General features: G+C 36.7%; 1 long non-coding RNA gene across 11 annotated transcripts in view; it reads right to left on the bottom strand.

Moving 5' to 3' along the window:
• LOC134484762 (uncharacterized) overlaps positions 1 to 18,506 on the bottom strand; it is a 165,801-nt gene that overhangs the window by 108,166 nt on the left and 39,129 nt on the right. For 8 of the 11 annotated variants that reach the window (XR_010062525.1, XR_010062517.1, XR_010062519.1 and 5 more), the window contains one exon: positions 15,332 to 15,619. The exons of 1 other annotated variant lie outside the window; for it this stretch is intronic. This is a non-coding gene — a long non-coding RNA (uncharacterized LOC134484762). Of the gene's footprint in view, positions 1 to 8,762; positions 8,876 to 15,331; positions 15,620 to 16,686; positions 16,752 to 18,506 lie in introns of those variants that run through there. 2 more of the 11 variants (XR_010062526.1, XR_010062527.1) reach the window with 2 other exon arrangements.

Here is an 18,506-nt window from a genome sequence, read left to right as displayed (position 1 = left end):
TGTCATGGAATCAGTTTGGCGATTTTCCTTCTGTTTCTGTGTTTTGGAGTAGGTTGAGAATTCTTTGAAAATCTGGTAGGAGTCTGCACTCAATCAATCTGGTCCTGGGGATTTTTCAGTGAGGAAACTTTTAATTACTGTTTGTGTCTCTCTAGGGGTTGTAGAGCTATTTACATAGTTCATCTTACCTCAGATTACTTGTGGTCAGTGGTATTCATCTACACAATCATCCATTTAGTTCAGAGATTTTAATTTTGTAGACAGCAGGTTTTTGAGACCTAATGATTCTGTGCCTTCCATCAGTGTCAATAGGTTGACTCCCTGTTCATTTCTGATTTTGTTATTTGGATGCTGTCTTACCTTCTATTACATTATCTGTTTAAGGGTTTGTCTGTCTGGTTGATTTTCCCAAGGAATCAGTTATTGTTTTTGTTGATATTTGTATTCTCTTTGTTTCTGATGGATCACTCTCACCCCAAGTCTGATCATTTCTCTCTGTCCCCTCCTTTAATATGTATTTGATTCTTTTTATTCTAGAGCTTTCAGGTGTGCTGGGAAGTTGCTAGTATGGGGTCACTCCGGTTTCTTTATGAAAGTGCTCTCTGCTGCATGTGAACGTTCCTCTTAGCACTGCTTTCCTTATTTGCCTTAAGTTTGGAGACGTTATGCCATCATTTTCACTGAATTCTAAGAACACTTTTTTTTCAAGTCTTCTCTGAACTGGTGGTGCTTCAGTTTCCAGCTATTGAATTTCCATGAGTTCATTGACTTTTTGTTATTGTTTTAATCCATGGTGTTCTGAGATGATTCAATGGTTAGCACAGTCTTTCTGTATCTGCTGTTGCTTGTTCTGTGAGGGAGAACATGTTCAGTTTAGGATAAGGTTCCGTGCAGTACTGAAAAGAAAGTGTGTACTTTTGTGTTCATGTGAAAAAATCTGTAGAAATCGGTGAGGTCAGATTAATTTAAACTCGTGTCAGTTATATCTTTATTTTTATTGTTTTCTTTTTTAGTTTCTGTCTCAATGACCTGCCCTTGTTGAGATGTCACATTGATGTCCCCCACTATTAATGTGTGAGGTTCGACGTGATATTCAGCTTCAGCAATATTTCTCTCACTAATGTTGCTACTTTTGTCTTTGGGATATAGACACCCAGATTTGAGATGACATTTTGGTGGATTATTCCTCTGATGAATATGAAGTGTCCTTCCCCTTCTCTTTTGATTACTTTTGGTTGAAAGACTGATTTGCTGGATGTTAGAATGGCTACACCATCTTGTTTCTTGTTTCAATTTCTTGGAAAACCTTTTCCAACACCTTAGTCTGAGGCTTTGTCTATCACAATTGCTGGAGTGTTTCTTGAATGCAACAGAATGACAGATCCTGTTTTTAAATCCATTGTGTTATCCTCTGTCCTTTTATTGTTTAATAGAGGACATTAATGGTTAAAGGTATTAGTGACCAGTGATATTTACTTCATGCTATTTTGATGTTGGGGGTGTGGGGTTTTCTTGCTTGCATGTATTTTTGTTTTTGTTTTTGTTTTTGTTTTTGTTTTTTTGTGGGATGCTTGAGTGTGTATGTTAGTATAAAATCTGTTCTGTAGGGTGCATGTTTTTTTTTTGTTTACATGCTGTTTTTGCTTTTTTGGGGGGGAGTGGTTTTAGAGTATGCAGGCGAGTATGTGCTCCCTTTCATAGGTTATGCTGTGTAATTTTTAATTTCTAGTGGGATGGTTCAATTTCTGAAAATCCATCAATATAATCTACTATAAAATGAAACTGAAAAAAAATCACATGGTAATCTCACTAGATGCTGAAAAAGCAATTGCAATCCCTCTTTATGCTTAAAGCTTGAAAGTGATAAGGGAGACCAGTCCTATGGAGAAACATAGTAGAAGCAATGGACAGCAAGCCAGTAATGAACATCAAGCTAAATATAAAGAAACTTAAAGTAATTCCATTAAAGTGAAGGACAAGTTAAAGCTGCCCACTCTCCCTATTCAGTATATTATTTCAAATTCTATCCATGGTGAAAGCATTGTTTAAATTTGGTTCTGGCATGGAGTATGGCCAAGGCCTTTGAAGGAGGAATGGCACAGTGTTTTAGAAATCCTGGAGTATGGCCCACTGTTTAGCACTGACTCATTGCACCTTGGTGAGTCATAGAACCAAGGACCAAGTGTACTGAGAACTTCATGAAGTGTTTCATTCGGTTTTTCCCCTCATATCTCTCTAATTCTAAGAAGTACATAAAAATCGTCCCGTAGCTTCCCACCACTCAGGGAGCAAAATCATTGGCATTTGCAATAATAGTGGTGGAGGTCTTTTAGGAGTTTCCTCTGTGGAAGAGCAATGCTTCCACCATCACCCAAGGAAATGTAGAATAATGAGCAATGGCCATCACCCATAAAAAATTTGGAAAAATAAAATTGTTCGTTAAGCTGGCTAACATGATTTAACTACTGGCTCTGATGTAAAAAATAAAAAAAAGAAAAGAAAAAAAAAAGAAAAAAAACAATTTAGGGGACAATTTGAAGTTCGGAAAAGCTGGGACTTTTTAAGATCTGGCATCAAGTACAATGGTGGCACCGGCTAATGGTGTGACTGTCACAGAGGCTGGACTGCTGAGGACTGATTTCTGTCCCAGTTGTACCCTCAACTTCCTGATAGGACTTAATAAGGTTTGACATTCACAGGTGTGCATTCTGATCATTTAAAGTAGATATGACATTTTTATAAAGATATTTAGATTTGTGCTTTTTAAAAGATTCTTATTAGAGTATATTTAAAGATAAATAATACAATATTAAACCATTTCTCTCTAAATTCAAATTGCTTACTTATGAAGTTACGCTGGCCTTGGGAGTAATTTGTTTTCTTTACGTGTACTATGTAATATTTGTTCTCATACACTATTGGGTATCACTTTTCTCAGCATCAAGGACAAGAAGAAACTAGAACCTGATCACATTTGCAATTTTACATGGATTTAAAGATATCTCTAGGATATCAAAGCTACTTGTTGTGGTTTGCCATGAAGTTATCTGTATTTTGATGCTAATTCCACTACCCTAATGACAGCTGCCTACTCATGTACTCAGAACTCAGGTGACTTCTCCAGAACCACCTCCCATTGAATTTGTAAAGTACAGGTGAAGGTCAGGTACAGGATAGAAGGAGGCCTGCCATTGAAGGAGAAGGAAGGATGGGTGAGAGAGATGTTTGAAGGAGGAGGAGGAGACTAGAGGAAAAAGGAGATATAGGAAGAGAGGGTGAGAAGCCATGGCAGGTGAGGTTACTATTATGCTCTGTGTATTTACAGGTTGTTATTAATATTCCTAAGGGATGGATGGTAAAGTGCTTTGTATATTTAAGTGGGCAATTATATCTTATCAATTGGGTCAAAATGATTGTGTTATGTGTTCTTCTATGTGAGAGTTTGAATATAGAAAAGTGTGTGGCGGCAAGGGAAACTGGACGGACAGGGAGTAGGGATGTGTTTTCACCAAGATATGTACCAGATATATTGGGACACTCCGGTGCTAGTGATAGCAGGGTAAAAAAAACAAGTTTTCTTTTTTCTTTTTTCTTTTTACAACAACAGATGGCAAACCAAGGTGATGGGCAAGAATCCACTAGTAATCATAAAAATAAAATTTTTATTTTCTAAGTAAGAGGACTCTGGTGCCCTATTAATTCTTGATAACTTAAGAGCAGAAAATCAAACAAAGAAATGGGGAAACATCCTGGGCTGACAGGATGTTGGTACGATTCTGTGTAATAAGTAATGGCAGCTCAGAGAGTTAAGATATTAAAGCTGCTTTTTAAATAAAGTTGTTTAGAATGTCTTTCAGGATACTCATTTTCTTTTTAACATGGGCTCCACATGGGAATTTTGGGTGGAAATCCTAGTTACACAAGGTATTTCTTCTTTTCAGGTATTATTAACAAGTGATTAAGTTTGTTTTTAGAAAGAAGAGAGTAGAGAGATTACCTGAATTAGGTGGGGATTTTCATCTACTGCTCAGAACTTAGGGAAAAAATTAGGCACTACCAAGTAGAGAGTTGTGATGAAATGTCTGTGACACCAGGGAAAGTGAATGCAGACATATATTGTAGAAGTTATTAAGGGTAAAGAAAAATCTGTGGCTTCCAGTTAGAGAGCTTAACAGATTGAGATATTTTGGGCAAAAGTCCTGGTTTAAAGTGTTCCTTATTGATATTAGAATTGATAGAAGGTATGAATTACCCCACTATATGGCTCGTTGATGAAGTCTAGCGATGGTTTTCGGTTACTTTTGATATTTACGACAATAGCAAGCTCAAATTCTCTTAACATGGGCTCCATGGGAATTTTGGGTTTATTTCCTGATATCACCAAGAACGGATTTATATCAGAATCATTTTTACATAAATTCCTTTTTTAAAAATTGTTTAATCTTTATGATGGGTGTGAATTTGAGTTTTATGCTTATATTATTACTCTGGGAGGGAGTGTAAGATACAAGCTTCTCTTGTTTCAGATTAAGTAACAGATTATTTTGGGAGAAAGATTTTGTCCTTCTGTTTTTAAAATTTTTGCTTAGGATTCTGGAAACCTCACAGAGTCATACTGATCAGGTTTGATAGTGGTAGACCGCCTGAAAAATATATTCAGGAGAATCAAACAAAAAGATATCTCGATTCTAAACCTTTGTCTTGAGAGTTGTGTTTTGCAGACTGTGACTACTTGGAATCCTGGTCTCAATGACTTTCAGCTGGGACCAGTCAGGACATATCGGCTATTGCATTTGCTTCATTCTTCCTACCCCCTACCCCTAAGGATATCTCAACGCCCATGTACAACTCATTTCCCTGGAATATTTGGGGTGGGGCTGGAAGTGTTTATTCTAAAGTTGTTTTTTTATGAAGAATTGAAAAATTGGTTGAAATTTAGCAAGGAGTAATAAGCTAGATTGAGTTATACAGTCATAATCGCCTTTGGTAACTAAGCTTAATCTTTTCTTTGTTTAGGTATAGAAATTATTGGACAGAAAAATTTAAAATTACAAGAGACAGTCCTATTATTGTTTTCATTACAGACTTCTGAGGTGCTTACACCTGTGAGTTAAGATTCAAATAGCGAAGTCATGGCTCTGACTTTGTAAGAGTACTATCAAAACAAAATTAATATATAAAGACAACAGTCCAGATTGTCTTAGATAGATAGATGCTTTTCAAAAATGTCAGAAATCCACAAAATTTGAGATTTAAAGTTATTACTTATCTTTTGTTATTACTTATCTTCTCCTAACTGTTCCACTTTGGCAGATTTAATGATGAATTTGAACATCTCTACCTCCAAGTGAGGCAATACTTTGTGGCTAGGCAGTCACTGGAAAAAAATGCCTGTTTCATCTGCAGATTAATACTATCCAGAAAAGGACAAATTATCCAGAGGATTTGACTGATAAACCCTGCCAATACAGGATAGTGAGCCCTTCTGAGTCTACATTTCAGTAGGCTGTCAGTTGATCTTGTGTCAGAAGGCTGAAGACTTAAACTCACCTGTTGTTAACAGGGGATTGTGCTAGTGGAGATTTGTCTCTACAACCTCTCAGTTCTAGAAGTCCTCTTAGGCTTCCTATGTGTATAGATATTTGGTCATTCTCAGATTTCTGACAGGGTTGGATACTGATTATAGTCTCATTGTTTATCAGGCTGTATAACTCTGACTATACATATTTTATTGGATAGTTACCAGATAGTATACAAGCTAGCCAAGACATAATATAGATTTTAAGCCTTGATGAAGCTGGAATGAAAAACTAAATGTACTTTCTAACTGGTATAGTTTTGGACTGGGTGTTGAGTATATCAAATGCTTTATAAATTGCAGAACGGTAATTATCTTACTCAATTGATATATAAATGACAAGTCTGTTTAACTGGACAAAAAGGGAGAAACGTTGTTTACAGTGAAGTTATCTGTATTTTGATCCTGATCCACTGCTTCAAGGACAGCTGCCTTGTCCTGTACTCAGAACTCAGGTGAATTCCCCAGAACCACTTTCCCATTAAATTTGTGAAGTACAGGTGAGGGGCAGGTACAGGATAGAAGGAGGCCTATCATTGGAGGAAAAGGAAGGATGGGCAGGAAAGAAGTTTGAAGGAAATAGAAGAGACTAGAGGAAAAAGGAGAGACAGGAGGAGAGGTGAGAAGCCATGGCAGGTGAGGTTAGGATTCTGCTCTGGGTATTTACTGGTTGGAATTAATGTTCCTAAGGTATGGATGGTACCAGGTTTTGTATGCTTAAGTAAGGTATTAAATCTTATCAATTGGATCAAAGTTTATTGTGTTGTGTGTTCTTTCATGTGAGGTTTTGAGTGTAAGATCATGTGTGGGACTATGAGACACTGGGCAGCTGAGGAGTGGGGATGTATTCAACCAAGATATTTAGCAGAGACTTGGGAAACTACAGTGCCAGAGATAGCGGAATATAAGACAATTTTTTTTATTTTTATATTTTTGCAACAACACATTCACTTCTGTATTTGACATGCTCTTGGTGTGTCCCTTAGGAAAGATCTATATCTGGTTCCTGACAGAATGTGCTTCTTAAGATCATCAATCTTATCTAGTTTTGGTGGCTGATTATGTCTAGCTACAGGAGGCAGACTCTAGTGGTTCTATCTCTTTGCTGCTTGGTATTTCAACTACCATCATCCCATTAGGTTTATCAGAACTTCTTGCATACCTGGCACCTGTGACTTTTCTGGGGATACCCAAGTTCACCCCCAACCACTTATGTTTATTGTCATTTATTCCACTTTTCCTACAGCTATGAGATTAGATGGAATTTAACATGGACTCTGAGCAGGTATATCAAGAATGTAGAATCCACAAATGGCAATGCCAAATAGACTCGCTCCTGTTCTTATGATACTAATAAAGTTGAGGATTCATTGGAATTCAAATTCTTCCCTCCCTGGCAATCCTCCTGTATCTTATCTTTGGCCTGAAGAAAGAATCATCTTAAAACATCCAAAATCCTGAAATCTCACCCTTGGAACAAGGGAAGGTAGATTTTACAGAAATGATATCTAATGGGACTACATAGTCCACGCTGTCCTTTGATTTACTCAGGCAGTTATTTTTTTTGCATAAAATAAAAATTTGGGAGTTTATCATTTTATGTAGGTACACAATATTTACACTGTTAAATTCACTTCATAGTTTGGCCATGTTTGTTTCCAAAATCATTGCCAAAAAACTGGAATTTGAAAACAGTATATTTGAGTACACATTCAGGAAAATCTATAAAGTCCCCTTTCAAGGAATGAACAATTAGAAAATGAAATAAAAAATTCACTCAATTAAACATCTGTAGAGAAAAAATAGCCTGTGGGAAACAGGGAAAACCTAGGAAATTGAACTGTTTGTCACAGGAATGGACCTGGGAATAGAATTATTATCCAGAAGAATCTCCTACATCCCATGTTTCTAGACCTTTTCTACTCAATACAAGCCCGTAACTGACTTTCTCCATGTAGATCCTGTAACCACTGATGAAGCAAGAGAAGTTTCCAGCTGTAGAGAGGTGTAGTACATAAATGTTACCACTGTGTCACAGTAGACATTCCTGGAAAAGGCAAACTCGAACCTGGTGAATGTAAAGAAAGCTGTTTAGCAGGTAGGTCATGGCAGTTCTAAGTGACATCGTCATTTGGCCCTCCCTGAAAAATATCTTGTACCCTGGAGAGCCCTAGCTTTTGTGATGTCACAAAAAAAATGCATAACATATATTCCCGCAGTACCTCTAGGGATTACTAAATGGCCTCTATTTCAGTGCAAACAGCCATTTGGGAAAGAGAACAAAGACGATGTACATAACAAAATGAGTAGAAGAATGTTGGCCTTCTGTTTCAGTTTAAAAAAATGAAGAAATATGTGGAAATATTTAGGAAATACATGGGAAAGCTCAGTGAGTGCTGAGCAGGGTTTGTGAGGGTTCACTGAACACACAACCTTGATTTGAGCCTTTCACATATGGGATTGAGGAAGTGGTAGCCTTTTAGTAGAATCTGGATTTCCTTGTTTGTTATGGTTCCTGGAAGTCAGAGATTTTATTATCATTAATTTCATTATTACAAAAGCCAGGTGTTGGGACGGGTACAGTTTTTTTTTTGTTTGTTTGTTTTTTTTTTTTTGTTTTTGTTTTTGTTTTTTTTTTCTTTCTGAGAGTGCATGGGTTTTATTTTTTCTCCCAGAAGGAAAAAGTCCCAAGGAAAGAGGGAAAGACAAGTATTGTATCCTCAGCTCATAGTAAACTCCTCCATGTTTTTGATTCCTACATCGCAGTTTGTGTCTGACACAGATATCTGGGAGAGAGAAATACTTCTAGTTGAGAGTTCATCATCTCAGTCTTTCCACTAGTGTTATGCTGACTACCATTCCCTGACAGTGTCCCTCTAGATTTATGAATCAATATGTCTGATTACCTTGCAGTTTTATTTACTTTTATTTCTTTCATTTTTTTTAAATTTTAAGTTAATTTTAATACTTTTTGGATATTTCTATATCTATATTTAAATGTTATTTCCATTCCCAGTTTCCTCTCCGTAAGAGACCTAAATGTTTCCTTTCCTTTACACTTAAACCACCCTTACTACCCGTTGAAATTTCCTTGAACTGGGAGTCAAACCTATGGAGAACCAAGGGCCTCTCCTTCCTTTGGTGTCCAACCATGCCATCCTCTGCCACACATGCAGTTGGAGCAATAGGTCTGTCCATGTACAGTCTTTGAGTATCTTTATAGTACCAGAAGGTTCTTGTTCATTTGCATTATTCTTCTGATGGGGTTGATAATGTCTTCAGCTCTTGTAATCCTTTCTAAAAATTTAACAACAAGAGGTCCGTTACACTTCTCTGGTTTGCCACTAGCATTCACTTCTGTAATTGACATGCTCTAGCTGTGACTCTCAGGGAAGATATATAACCTGTTACTGGCAGCATGCACTTCTTAGCTTTATTAACCTTAATCGTATCTAGTTTTGGTGTCTGATCTATCTATCTATCTATCTATCTATCTATCTATCTATCTATCTCTGTCTCTGTCTCTGTCTCTAGCTCTATCTCTTCTCTATCTCTATATCGATTTATCTATATTATATATAGATAAATATATATATATATATATAAATATATATATATATATATATATATATATATATATATATATTTGGTGGCTTATACATCTATGAATTTAGTTGAAATTTTAACATGGATTCTGAGGTCCTAGGTCAAGAATGGAGAATCCACAAATGACAATATCAATCCTGGTCTTATGTACCTATTGAAGTTTAGCTTTTACTGGACCTCAAGCCATTCCTCTCCCTTCCCATCATCCTGTATCTTTAGTATGGCTTGAAGAAAGAATCATGGTAAAACATCCAAAAGCTTGAAGTCTCACACTTGGAACACAGGAAGGTAGATATTACTGAAATGATATCTAATGGGACTACATAACCGCATTGTATAGTCCATGCTGCCCTTTGATTTACTGATATCAGGTAATTTTTGCATAAAATAAAAATTTGGGAGTTTATTATTTGAAGTAGGTACACAATATTTACACTATTACATTCACTTTTTAGCTTGGCCAGCTTTTTTGCAAAAATCATTGCAAAAAACTAGAATTGCAAAACGGAATTTTTGAGGACACATTCAGGAATATCTATAAAGTCCGCTATCAAGGAATGAACAATTAGAAAATGAAATTCAAAATCCACTCAATTAAATATCTGTAGGGAAACAAAGGCCTTTGGGAAACAGATAGAACTTAGGAAATTGAACTGTTTGTCACAGGAATGGAAATGGGAATAAAATTATAATACAGAAGAATCTCCTACGTCCCATGTTCCTAGATATTTTCTACACATGCCATACCCTTTATAGCTTTCTTCATTCAGAGCATGTAACCACTAATAAAGCAAAGAGAACTCTCTAGCTTTAGAGAGATGTTCTACATAAAGTTTTCCACTGTGTCAAAGGACACACCTGGAACATCACCCTAGAATCTGGTCGATATAAAGAAAGCTCTTTAGGAGGTAGGCCATGCCAGTTCTCAGTGACATGATCATTAGGCCATCCCTGAATAATCTCTTGTATACTGGAGAGCCCTAGCTTCTCCTGTGATGTCACTAGTGTTTTCCTGACTGCAACTTCCTCTCAGACATTCATTCAGTACCTCTAGATTTTATTAATAGGCCTTTATTTCAGTGTAAACAGCTATTTGGGAGGGAGAACAAATAGAATGTAGATATCAGAAATGGGGAGAAGGAAGTTGGCCTAGGGTTTTAGTTTAAAAAACGAAAAATATATGGTACATGGAAAAGCACAGTGAGTGCTGTGTAGGGGTTGTGAGGGTTCACTGAACACATAGACTTGATCTGAGCCTTCCACATATGGGATTCAGAAGGTGGGACCCTCTCAGTAACATCTGGATTTCCTTGCTTGTTATGGTTCCTGGAAGTCAGAGATTTTTTATCATTAATTTCTTTATTCCAAAAGTCAGGTATTAGGAAGTGTACAGTTGTTTTTCTGATAGCTCATGGCTTTCATTCTTTTTGCCCAGGAAAAAAAGGTCCTAAGGAAGGAGGGATGACAAGTATTGTATCCTCAGCTCAATGTAAACTCCGCCTTGATTTGGATTCCTATACTGCACTTTGTTTCTGACACTGATATTTGGGACAGAGATGTGCATCTAGTTAATACATCGTCATCTCAGTCTTTCCACCTGTATTACTCTGATTACCATTCCCTGATACATACCCTTTAGATTTCTGCATCAATATGTATGATTCATTGATAGTTTTCTTTTCTTTTACTTCTATCATTTTTTTAGGAATTTTTAATGCTTTTTTAATTGGATACTTCTTTAATTACATTTCAAATGTAATTTCCTTACCCAGTTTCCTGTCCATAAGAGCCCTAACCTGTCCCCTTCCCCTTTTTCTATAACCCATCTTACTGTCTCTTTACATTCCGTTGAACTGGGAATCAAACCTAGGGAGGATCAAGGGCCTCTTCTTTCATTGGTGCTCACGAAGGCCATCTTCCGCTTCATATGCAGTTGAAGCCATTGGTCTGTCCATGTGCAGTCTTTGAATATTGATTTAGTACCAGAAAGGTTTCATTCATTGGCATTGTCCTTGTGGGGATTAAAGCCCCATTCAGATCTTGTAATCATTTCCCAACATTTACCACAAGAAGTCCATTTTCATTCAGTTCATGGGTTTGTCACTATCATTTACCTCTGTATTTCACATATTCTAGCTGTGTCTCTCAGGAAATGTCTATATCCGGTTCCTGGCAGAATGCACTTCTTAGCTTCATCAATTTTATATCATTTTGGTGGCAGATGTATATATATACTTTTTGTGGCTCCTACAGCCAGGTGGTTAGTTGGAATGTTAACATAGAATCTGCCCAACTAGGTCAAGAATGTAGAATTCAGAAATGACAATGTCAAATAGACTCCCTCCTGTATTATGAACATATTGAATTTGAGGTTTGACTGATAACCATGCCGTTTTTCTCCCTGCCTATCCTCCGGTATCTAAGGTTTCTACTTAAGAAAGAATAATGATAAAACATCCAAAACCCTTAAGTCTGGCCATAGGGACACAGGAAGATAGGTAGTGCAGAATTGATATCAAATGGGACTATAGAACCGAATTCTGTACCCCATCTTGCCCTTTGCTTTGCTGATGCCTTGTAATTATTACATAAAAGAAGCATTTAGGAGTTTAATATTAGAAGTGAGTACACAGTATTCATACCGTTATGCTCACTCTAAAGATGGGCACACTTTGTTGTCAAAATCATTGCAGAAAATGGAATTGGAAAACAGAATTTTTGAGTACACCTTCAGGAATAATTATGAATTCCCCTGTCAAGGAATGTACAATAAGAAAGTGAAATACAATATTCATTTAATTAAAGGTCTGCACGGAAAATACTGGTCTTTGTGATACATAGATAACGAAGAAAATTGAACTCTATGTCTCAGGAATGAACCTGGGAATAAAAATATTATCTAGAATTATCTCCTACACTACATGTTCCTAAATCTTCTACCCATGGCAAGACCCTGACATACTTTCTCCATCTCAAGTAACAGCTAATAAAGCAAAGAGAAGTCTCTACCTTTAGAGAGAGGGAGTACATAAAGGTTTCCCCTGTGTCACAGGAGACATATGTGGAATGGGCACCTTTGAATCTGGTCAATGTAAGGAAAGCTTTTTAACAGGTAACATCTCAATGACATAATCATGAGGCCCTCCCTGAAACATCTATTGTAACCTGGAGAGGACTAGCTTCTTCAGTGATGTCACAAGTGTTGTTGTTACTGCAACTCCATCCAGATATCCCTTCCGTACCTCTAGTATTTACTAATTAAACTCTAATTCAGAGTATCCATTGTGGAGTGAGAAGAAAGAGGATGAAGAGACCAGAGATGGGAAGGAGGAAGCTGGTCTTCTGACTTGGTATAAAAAAAGGAAGAAATACACGGTCCTTGGGAAAGCTCAGTGAGTCCTTGGTAGGAGTTCAGTAGGATCACTGAAGAGATAGACTTGTTCTGAGCCTTCCACATATGGGGATCAAAAGCTGTGAGCCTCTCACAAACATCTGGACTTCGCAGTTCTTATGGCTCCTGGAAGTGAGAGATTTTATATCATTCATTTCTTTATTCCAAAGTTTTTGGAAAGTCACAGATGTTTTCCTGAGAGCTCATTGCATTTATTCTTTTTGTCAATTATAAAAATGTCCTAAGTAAGAAATGAAAGACAAGTATTGTGTTGTCTGCTCAGAGTAAACTCCTCCATTCTTTGGATACCAATAGTGCAGTTTCACTCTTACACTAATATCCTGGAGAGAGAAGTGCTTCTAGTTGAAACATCATCATCTCAGACTTTCCACAATTATTTCCACTGAATAAAACTTTAGATTTCTGAGTCAATTGGTGAGATAAGCTTGCAGTTTTCCTTTATTTCTTTTCTTTCCTATTATTTCTTTCTTTTTTTAAATTTTTTAGCAAAACTCTCAAAACTCATCCTTGGTGATGATGTACATTAGACCCATCAGATGAAATGAATTGAAAAACTCTCTAGGGAATGAGAGTGGTAAGGAAATCACATTGATGTATCATAAATGCAGTGCTAAGAGCAATATTCAGACTAGTCTGTGGAGATGCTGCCTTCATCAGAGACCACAGACCTTTAGTGGAGAATGATTCAGAATTAAACTGGGAAGGGAAAATGATGGTTGATATTGTTCTAGTAGATCTCACAACATTAAATAAGTGTTTCTTCCAGATCACTGAATGATTACTGTAAAGCAAATACCGGAATGAACTTATGAGACCCACCATCAGAAATAATTTGTGAAAGAAGAAATCTGTGTCTCTCCAGGGACAAACTGTTGCTTTCAAACCAACAGTAAAGTGTCCATTCTATGAATGATACATAGATATATACATATTATAGCAGGATGGATACAGAGTTTCTTCAGATCCATGAATGAAGTATTCAGCAATTGTCCTGGCTCAGCAATAAAGGTAATTTTTGCCAACTCTTGAGAACTGAGCTCCTTCACTAGGAGCTCCATGATTGAAGGAAAGAACAAACTTCAGACAACTTGTTTCAGATTTTTATGTAGTTCAGGTTTCCTGGTCTTGGTCCTCAGAAGGAAGGACATCTTGCTTTCCAATTCTTGTTTATCCTATAATCCTTCTCTCTGCTGCACTCATGCAAATAAATTACTGTGCATTTCTTTAATAGGATACAATGCTCTTTTAATTCGGTTGACAAGAACTATAGAATATAAGTAGGACTGTATCAAAGCAGCGTATGAATATCAGACTAAGGGTATGTGGCCATTGGAAATTTGTAACTGAGCTGAAACTCTTGCTAGACTCAAACTGCAGTAAAAGGTCTTCTCTAGATACCTGGTGTAGTAGTTCGTGTTCCCTAAGAGATAGTAAAGGATGAATCTCTCTGTACAGAGCTATCGAACTAGTCACAATTATCACACACTATGGACCACATACTTTAACACTGGCTGACTATTTTTAAAGTCCTAGAATCCATTATTTTATTAGTTCAAAAGGCTAGATGTCACATCTGGTCATTTGTATATGGATACATCTTCAGTATGCAGGTTCTAATGTCTGTGAGTGTTTGGTAGCATTGTTAGTGCAAAAATGAAAAAGTAAATGCTTCTTTCTTCCATGTTTTCTATAGGGATTCTACTAGAATGCATGGTTTAGAATACATTGGGTATGCCACTCTCAAACAGACCAGTATCTTCAACTGAACATTCTATTCTGGGAAGCTGCACCCTGTCAGCATGGCTCATGTGTATGTGAACTGCAAGATCAAGTCTGAGAAAGCGGTCCTGTTCATCGATCCCACCTGCCCCTATGAAAGAAATACCCAAGACTTCCTCAATCAACTCCTTTGCAAACATGGTCTTCTGGGATTTGAAGACATTACATCTACTAACAACACCAATGCGATTCAAAATTACTTTCAACAGCTGCCTGGAGTGAGATTTGTTCCTTGGGTCTTTATATGTAGAGAAAGACTGCATAGGCAGACACAGTGATCTAATCTACCTGCAACAGAATTAAGAGATGATGATGTGGCTGAAGCAGATTGGAGCTCTGCAGTTATAAAAGGGATGTCAGTAAAAGCCCATGCTGACAGCAGACATTCAGACATCCTGAAACCATGCTGAGAGTTGATGTTTGTCACAGATGATTTCAGTATTTTCTTATGATTGGGATTTTCAACAAATTGGCTTTTATTCTATTCCTCAGTGCAAAAAATCTGTTGCTGTTGGCCTCAAACCATGGGTTAGGGAAACTTAAGAGACAACAGTGTTTTCATTATCCAGTCTTCATGTGCTGACATGTCTCTACCTCTAAGTCCATGTTTCACAATCCAGTGGATTTAAATCTCCAGGGAATCAGTTACTGTTTTTCTACCATGCTGGTCTGCTGAAGTCATTTTACAGAAGTCTACTTCCTAGTAATTATTAAAGTATTGAATATTGTGAAGTTGTTTATGATTTACACACAGGCCTTTCATGATCCAATCATGTACCATCCCACTTCTGCATTTGCAGCTCTCAGCCAGTGTTCTCAACCTATCCATCCAACGACCCACAGAAGTCCACAGTTGCATGAGGATGCTGTTTGAAAAACAGATGAATAGCTTTAGCATAGTTGTTCTTCACTGTAGCCATATTAACACATACCGCAGAGCACTGATTCATAACAGCTCTGTTTGTAGTATTTTATTGCCCATAAAGCCCCAAACAGTTGTGAGTTGATTTTTTTCAGAGTACCAGCAAAGTCAAATATGAAATGCAAAATTTCAGAATTCTCCTTCCAAGGCTGTTTGTGAAAGAAGTTGTTTGCAAAACACTGTACTAATAAATTTATTCCATTCTCACTTTGATATTTTGATTTGATATCTTGAAGTGCCATTTAATTATCATTGAAGTGCAGGTTCCGTCTATTGTCTCCTGAGAAGGATTCATTCCTCAAAAGGTAGTATCTGCAGATGCCTGAAAAAATAAATATAAAGACGAGATATTGATGAAGTTCTAGGTTAAAGAAGCAACATCCCACCCCAAAGATCCATATAAGAAATACATTTTACATTGACCTTATATTATGCAGAAATTATTCACATATTCCCTCTATCTCTGGGGTTTAATTAATCTCAGATGAATAGTTGACAACCAAGAGTAGCCTTTAGTATCATTTTACCCTCTTCACTAATAATTTTGAGCAAATGGAACACTAAAAGATCACAAAGAAGAAATGGTTATATCAAAAGATACATGTGGGTCAGCTTTAACTCTCATGGTCAAGGTGACTTTGGACACGGTCGTTATGGTCATGGATTGCTCTCATAAGACTCTGCAGAAATTGTTCCTACTGCCTCACTTTAAGCTCAAGGAAGTCCAAGCTCCCAGAGCTGATCAGGTTCCCTTATAATGCACTTGAAAGCCACATACGCTTAAGAACATTTGATGTGCTTTAGCTCTATTTTCAGGATTTTTAAGCCTCTACCAAATAGCAAACTGTCCTTTTTACTCCCTTCTCAACACCTCTAAATCTGCCCTATCTCAATTGCTCAGTTGTCATTAGTCATAGCGCAGCACCCCAAATATGAGCTTATCTTACTGTGTTTCTAACATCCTGCCTGCTACACCAATGGCCACTCCATACTAGATCTCACATGACTGGTAGCTCTTACTCCACCCTTAAATCCTTTCTCCACCCTTGTGTCTACTAGCCTGTTTGCAGGAATACTAGATATCCTCACAACTGGTTGGCCAAGAGCATCTTTATTGAACTATAGAGAATCAATTTGGGAACAGGACCTTCAGTGTTTGCAGGAAGATTCCCGATCTAAGAATCAAAACGTGACCAAACAAGACTCAATCCATGTCTCTGGTTTTGTGTGGGAGATAGAGGAGTTAGAATTTCAGAGTTGAAATTCAAATAATTGTAATATACATGTAGTATTAATTATGCCAGGATAAAAGGATCCAAAAAGTGGAAATGGGCAATATGAAAGGCAAGAGAAAAATCCCTAGTACAGCAAACAATGTGGACCTGCTAGAGAGACTGGGCTCTTTCCAGCCATCTGAATTTGTACTTGAAATTCTTCTGACCACTTCTTGATCTCTGCATGTAGAAAAGAACAAAAAGAAAAAGAAAACATAATAAAACAAAAAAAAATCACCAAAATGAAACTAAAAGCAAAAGCAAAAGCGAATCAACCCCAATCCTAAAAGAAGAGGACCAAGTGAAGATTGCTTGAGGTCCTCATTTTTAACTACAACTACAAGCGACCAATAGCTTTCAATTCAAATTTTTTTTCATTATTTTATTTGAAACTTCTCTGTGGGTCAAAGAAACAAGGTTTATAAGCTGCAAAAACAGGAAACAGAAACAAACCATACTATAGAGCTCACCACTGGTATTACTATGGTGACTGTGGGCAATGCGGAGAATACTGCTGTTTGACAATGGGTCTTTTGGTTTTATATATGCTGGCAATATCTATGATTCTGAAATGAATTAGAGTCATCACCGAATCATGACTAAATCAACTGTTCCTTTTCTTTGGATAACAAGATATGGCAAACTATTGACTGACTATCATTTGTATTTTGGACCTAGCCTCTGTGGTAAAGCTAAGGTTTTTGATGGAAAATCCTCCACCAAAACACTGTTTTGTCAATGGTGCTGCCAGCCAAAAACCATTTCCTGAGGCTAATCTGCAATCTCCAGAAGAGGAGATTTTATTTCTAATAATAATCTTCTACCAGAGAAGCTTTCTTCAAATCCCAGACATACAAGAGAGAAAAATTTAAAGCAGGTCCACTACAAGCAGCAAGAAGACAAGAATATACACTGGTTTCACAACTATGTATTACAGTATTTGGAATTTTAGCTAGAGGAATATGACAACCGAAGATGATCCAGGGAATACAAATGAAAAATTAAGAAATCAAAATGTTCTCGTTTGCAGATGTCATGACACCATTTTAAAAACTCTAAAAATGTATCAGTCTCTTAAGACTGAAAAAATACGGTCATAAAATCAGAATATCATACGAACACACAAAATTCCTTAGCCTTCCTTTATTAATTAATCAAAAATTGACATTATTATGCTATCTACTTATTCTTAAAACTATAAAAGTTTGATTTATTCAAGTCTTTAAGGTCCTTCAGAACATCAGCTGGAATGTTCTTATATGTTTTCTGGATGGATCATGGTTACTTCGTATGTCTTCTCATAGTATGCTTTATATCTATGCGAATTCAGGGTATTTTGTTATATATTTTAAGAGTGTTTCAAGTGGAATACTTCCCTTGTTTCTCTCCCATGGTTTGAAATTGGAAAACAGAAACGATAACGTGTTTTGAGTTTTCACTTTGAATTGTGAATATATTTTCAGCTTTAAGAAACTTAAACTTTTAAAGAACAATTGTCTCTATTCAGGATCACGTCTAGCTAATTCATAGTGGTCTTTGCATTTTTAATATTTTCATCCACAATATTTTATTTTATATATTCAGATTATTGTGCGGGGAATTTGACCCATATTTCCTCAAAGTATGGTTTGGATTGGCATAAAGGAAGGCTAAGGAATTTTGTGTGTTCGTATGATATTCTGCTTTTATGACCGTATTTTTCAGTCTTAAGAGACTGATACATTTTTAGAGTTTTTAAAATGGTGTCATGACATCTGCAAATGAGAACATTTTGATTTCTTAATTTTTCATTTGTATTCCCTGGATCTTCTTCGGTTGTCATATTCCTCCAGCTAAAATTCCAAATACTGTAATACATAGTTGTGAAACCAGTGTATATTCTTGTCTTCTTGCTGCTTGTAGTGGACCTGCTTTAAATTTTTCTCTCTTGTATGT

This window comes from Rattus norvegicus (assembly GCF_036323735.1).
Source record: "Rattus norvegicus strain BN/NHsdMcwi chromosome Y unlocalized genomic scaffold, GRCr8 chrY_unlocalized_5, whole genome shotgun sequence".
NCBI lineage: Eukaryota > Metazoa > Chordata > Mammalia > Rodentia > Muridae > Rattus > Rattus norvegicus.
This window is presented reverse-complemented; position numbering and strand designations above follow the sequence as displayed.